The sequence below is a fragment of the Stegastes partitus genome, unplaced genomic scaffold (assembly GCF_000690725.1).
Source record: "Stegastes partitus isolate 25-593 unplaced genomic scaffold, Stegastes_partitus-1.0.2 Scaffold305, whole genome shotgun sequence".
In the NCBI taxonomy this organism is placed as follows: domain Eukaryota; kingdom Metazoa; phylum Chordata; class Actinopteri; family Pomacentridae; genus Stegastes; species Stegastes partitus.
In genome coordinates, this window is record NW_007578036.1 from 370,008 (window position 1) to 376,340 (window position 6,333).

The following is a 6,333-nucleotide window of genomic DNA, read 5'->3' on the forward strand; positions in this document are numbered from 1 at the left end:
AAGTAAAATTACAGAAACAATAGAACCTTTTCTGCTAATTGCCATCAATTCTACGCAATTTGAAAATAATATTTACAACATTACAATTGAACTTACCAGTTTCATCTATTAAACAAAAAGGAAATATTTGTAGAATTATGATGAAATTTGTCTTTTTATGACAAAGAAGAAAAAAAAAGCAATTTTGTTTGTTTGTTATGATTCACTGCAACAGGTTTTTAACACAATTCTACATTAGACCTGTAAATTCAGTCTATCTTTGTGGTGTTATCACTATTTCATGTATTTCAAAAGTACAGAAATGTATTTGATGGTTTTTCTTTTTTTTACAGTGGAGCTAAGCAGGGTGCAGCTGCACGTCATTAGCTGCTGCACTAACTTCACAACATGCCAGCCCTGCAGTGATATCTGACGCTGCTGAGGAGATTTTCATCTTGTCAAAGCGTTGATCAGTCTTAACGTGACGAGTTTCACATACCTTACCTTTTTTTCCCCACACCTTTGATGAAGGCTGCAAGTTGCATTTAACGAGCAGTCGATTCGTGAGCGAAGTCACACATGAAGCTTTATGCACAGAGGAGAGTGTAATGAGACACGGCTGCTACATGTCAACAGGTACGGACGGTTTCGAGGCCAAAAAAAAAAGACTTAGACTAAGAATTATCTCTGTCAAAAAATCTAATATTAATCAACCATGTGCACAGAGCTGATCCGTGACAGGCTGACAGGTGTTGTTTGTTTTATCATTTATTTAGTGACACTGGTCATTAGCTGCACATAATATATTACGTGTGCAGTTTTGTTTTAACAGTAGAACATAAAGAGTCTCTTTCTTTTACAGTTCGAATGTTTTCATCTCATGTATTCACAGAAAAACCAGCTTCCTTCAGCCTGCATTATTATTGTTTTCATTCCTTTTTTTTTTCTTTATTATTTACAAACTTAAAAAGAAATTGCAATGAAAAATGCACAAATATCACACTGTTATTGGAAAATTTAAATTATAATAACTCCAAATCAATACGCGACCATCAGGGGAAATTAAAGAGAGCATGCAAACCTTCTCAAACAAAGCAGCACATCTGCACTAACTAATGCCGTCCCACTAGTCACTTGTGATGGGACAGAAATCCCATCATCGTCCATATGACTAATTTAGCGAGCCGATGCATCTGCATAAATGATGCCGGATACACACAGCTCTTTGCCACTGCTTGTGACGTACCTGCCACTCGCTGGTGTGCAAACCTGACTCACATCTTCCAAAATAAATGCCTTTGCGAAGACAGCTGCTCAGATGCTGCTACTTAATTATGAGCATCTTGAGGGAAGAGAAATGCGTGTTTTTGTTTGAGAAACCACGCGGTTTTCTCGCAGGAAACGGCTGACGGCATTCATCACATTTCATTTCTGACAAAGCTTTCTGCTGCCAAAACGTTTTCGCAGCACTGCTCCTCGCTGGTCTCCCCAGTAAGGTGAGGGGATGTAAATCCTCATCCATCAGTGTTTGTATGAAAATAGTTCATTTGTACGTAAATGAGTGACTTGCTCATCACTTAGGATTCATAAGAAAGATTGTCCACTTCATAAACCTTAAACCACAGCGGGATACAAACAAAGATAGCAGGGTTTCTGCCCATCAGAGGAGCCACCTGCCTTGTTCAAATTCTCTGCTAGCTTATCTGGAAGCCGACCATGTGCATCACGGCGTAACTGCGAGCAGCATCGGGGCAGAGTGGAGTTAAGTGAAGGGACAATGTAGAGGAGCTAGCAAATTAGCACTGGCCATTAGAAACCTGCTTGACATTTACAACAAGATGCAGAAAATCTGTCAAATCTGACAGACAGAATATGAGCCGTGGGAGGACGGGAGTAATGATGGCGGGGAGGTGGAACGGTGTTCTGCTTCAGCTGGTCTCCCTGTTAACTGGCGACTATTCCCTGAATGCCTCAGCGGTTGCTCATGGTGAAGGCAGACACTGAATACAGGAAGATAACAATTAGCTTCCATGCAAATGTCTTTTTGTTGCCTTTATTCGCCGCAGACTTGAGTAAAACACATTCAGTGATATTTTGAAGGTCAAAAAGAAAAACTCCACAAAAGGGGATTTAGACACACATCTGCGCAAATAATTACTACTCAAAGTGAACGCCTCGTGTCGTCTCATCAGTTTCAAAATATCTTAAGCGCTTTTCATGATCGCAAAATATCAGAGATTATTATCAAATTACTTTCAAGAGTGAGCACAAAGAGCTGAATTAACACAAGAAGGCTTCACTGAGGCACGATTCATTTATCTTCATCAAAACATCCTGTATAATTGGTATTGATCGTACTGTACGTCAGTGGCCAAGAATAAAACTACACAACACATTCACTGTTAGGATCTGATCTGTGGTATAGATTTTAGGCCTTATTCATAAAGTCAATGCAACTCAAGCATTTTTACTTATTTTTCTTACATTATGTTAATGCTTAATATCCCAAAACCTACCGGTGGGGTTGAAAGTCTAATTTATCAGAGCCAGAAAGTGTAAAAACAGACAAAAATTGGTGGATGTTCAGCTTTTTGGCAGTTGTAGAGCTGCTCATCTCTAATGTGTGTGTGGGGTTTTTTTTGTTTGTTTGTTTTTTTAAATGGGATATTTTAGAAAAATCACTTTATTCTACAGGTTGTGTTTAAAAATGTACCAAAAATAAACTGTTGGCTCTGACTAGATTCTGTAAAAAACAGAAAACGATGATCTCCTCGATGCAACACGGAGGCTACAAGTGACTCAGTTCTAACCGACGGTAACGTGGAAGAAAAATTCAGGGACTTTTCAGCAAAACTGCAGTTTTTACACAGAACAGATAAAAAAACACAAGTATGGAAACTAATTAAATAAGTAAACAGCGAAATATTGATATCTTTTTCCAGTATTCTCGGCACTTGATTAATGATTAAAGAAATTCTACATTTGTTTGTTCTTTTTATTGATTTATGACATTTTAGCTGCATCACACTGCAGAGAACATATTTTTGAATTCTCTCTACTTGTGCTGTTTCCATAGCTGTGTAAGGACATTATATTGCAATAAAAATGAGCGAACAGTGAGCAAAAATGTGAGCATAGAACACCCAGAAAACTGGTTGATTAAAGCTGCAAAAGAGACAAACAGCGATATCAAAGCAACTGCCAGAAACGTATTATTAAAGTTTCTCTCTAGTTATTGACTAAACTCATAAACTCCTCTCTGTGTATCAAAATGACATATTTAGATGTTCCCTTCCTGCCTAAAAATGTGTACAGGTACACCATTGCTTCCTCTGAAACATGCAGATCTATGAAGTCCCGCCTCTCTCCACCCATCCGTCTGCTACTTGCTGCAGCTCGAGCACACCAGCTCGCCCACGACTCTGTTCAAACACTTTAAAACTACTTTACACTGCACAATGGCAAAGTTGATTCTTTAAGTTTGTTACATCAGAAGTCTGGATGTGTGTTTCTGAGCCCATCACCAGTCCTCTGCAGCTGGCTGCTTATTTCACTCACAATGCATCTCCCAGCACATAAAAGACACCATATAGAAATGTTTTTTTTCTAAATTGATTTTCACCGGAATGTGTCTTTTAAGCATTTAAGGGCAAATTGAGTCCTTTTTCTTTTCTTTTAGGCCGCGGGCAGCCAACGTTTGGAAAACGATCCACAGCGAAATGATTTACAACGACAGGAAAATGCGCCAAAGTCGAAGAGGAAAGAGGCGATTGGAGGACTGGCACCTACCTTTTAACCTGGAAACTCACCGCCTTCTTTCCTCTGTGTTTGTGTCTACTGGACTCTATCTCCCTGCCCACTCAGCCAGAGTAAAAAACAACAACAATGACAACAACACAAAAGGTCAGCGGACTTTCCGTTCTGCTCCAAACACAGATTTCTAACTGGGGAAGGGGCATCATAATGTAGCTTCAATGTGGTAAGATGTTAACATGCAAAATCTCTATTATCCGTTTTTGAGATGTGCCAGTACTGTTGAAAAACAAACAACAGAGAGGCATTCATTCATTGGCGCTGGAAGAGGAGATGAAGACGGCATGTTTGCACTGCCCACATCACCCACACCCACACTGTACCATCAATATTTTGTACCTGCACAAAGCTCAGCGCCTGTTGGTAAACAAGACCGCCTCCTCATCCTCTCCGGAGGCTCATTAAAATTTGAGCACCGGCTCCCCTTGTCAAACAGAGTGCTTTTTCTTTTGGGGTCTAACAGTCCAATAAAGATGATGAACCTCAGCCAGACCGACCTCGACTACATCGCAAATGACTCCATGAAAGCTGAAAAGGGAAAAATTAGACGAGTGACACATCGTGGCCGGCCATCTTTCAACTTTAAAGCTGGCTCTTTTTCTTTTTTTTTTATTGAACAGAAAGTTCATTGCCCATCACATCTCTTCACCCTTCATTAAGCAAAAAAGTAAGACGAGATATTGTATAATTGAAGTAATTTTAAAGTCTGGCACAATCTCATTTTTTTCCAAGCCTCAACGCATCTCCTTCCACCATCTATAAGGTGACAACTTCAGTCTTGATGCGTTTAGCGGATTCTAACGTGGAGCTGCACAATACAGGCTGAGTGTTAATTCATCAGGAGCCCACCATGAATGATGAGCAGCTCGCAGAGGGAACACGACATACTCATCTCCCATTGTTCTACACAGAGTGGATGGTGGAGCATTATGTTTCCTGCCGTCCCTCCGCAGAGTGATGATGAATATGAAACGCGATCCTCAGACCATGAAGACGAGAGGCCTGACCCGGGCTTTTCTTAGTCACAGCCTCCACGTCAGATACGCTGCAATTTATTAAACGTGGTCCGGCAAACAACCCTTTCGCTGATTGCTGTCTGTAGGTCACCCATTTATTTCATTTATATAGAAATATCTATATGGATCTCGTCATGAGTGAAACATGTAGTCTGAGAGTGATTGCATGTCTTACCTATATGACGAGGACGCCGTCGGTCACCGCGGGTCAAATGGAAAAGAGAAGGAGAGAAATGAAAGAAAACATGTTAGCTATGGCGGGAAAGAGAGTTCAACTTCACACAGAGGTAACAGATTTACACTCCTAAGGAGAGCTGTCATCTTGAGAGTGGCAGTGATCACACTTGCCTCCTCCATCATCCACTCCTGCAGGCGCTCTATGACTCACTGGAAAGAAACCTCTCAGCTCCCCCCCGTCAGCACCTCAACAAACAGCCAGCACATCGCTTACTAACCATCCATTTCCAAAAAGACGTTCTCAGCCTTAATTATCATCCGTGGCTCCGTCTGAGGAACGACTTCAATAATAAATTGACTAGTTTTAATCTCTTGCTGTACCACTTTTATTTTAACCCCCGAAACCTGGGTGGGTTTTTTTTTCCACATTTTTATTCACTACGGCCTCATTTTTCTCTGCAATATAAAGTACAACTATCAGTAAAGTAAACTCAGAAATGTCCTCTGTACAGCATGACACAGTTAAAATGTCATAAATCATAAAAAACAAACAAAAAAAGTTCAATTACTTTCATTTTTTTTTTTAAAGTGTGCACAGGTGGTACAAAACACAACGGTGACTCAACACACAACATTACTTCATACAAACTACAGTCGTCCTCAAATGTATTCAGACCCTTCCATTAAACAAAAGGCAAAATTCACAATAGTCACTCAAATAAGTAGAAACTGAATAAAGTAATAATAAATAAAAAAAATGTGGCAAATTATAATTTAGTAAAGTCAGACATTGATTTTGAATTGTGGTTGAAAAGAATAATTAAAAACAAACAAACAAACAAACAAACAAAACTGTCCCGGACAAATGAGAGCACTGTGCTGATGAACAGTCGGCCAAAACCACCTGTCAACAGGTGGAGACGTCTGATTGAGAGTTACAGAAAACACTTGATTGCAGTAATTGGCTCAAATGGTTGTTCAACAAAATATTAGTTTACAGGTCCCATCATGCTTGTTTGCTTATTATTTTGTTTGTCTGTTTTTATATTTCAGTTGAACAACAATTTTCATTACATTTTTATTTACTATTACTTTTGTCAATTTCATCTTATTTCAGTGACACCTGTTTTTTTTCCTTCTTTAATGGGAGGGTATGAATGAATGAAAATTTGAGGAGGATTGTATACAGTTATTTTACATTTTTAACTTCATTTTGTTTCTGCACTTTCTGTATACAGCCGTCAGTTCAACCCCGTTCAGCCAAAAAGTCCCCAAAGTTATGTTGAGAAGTTTGGAATTTCTATTTTTTTCAATAGAATCTGATGCAAACAGTTTATTTTTGGCATTT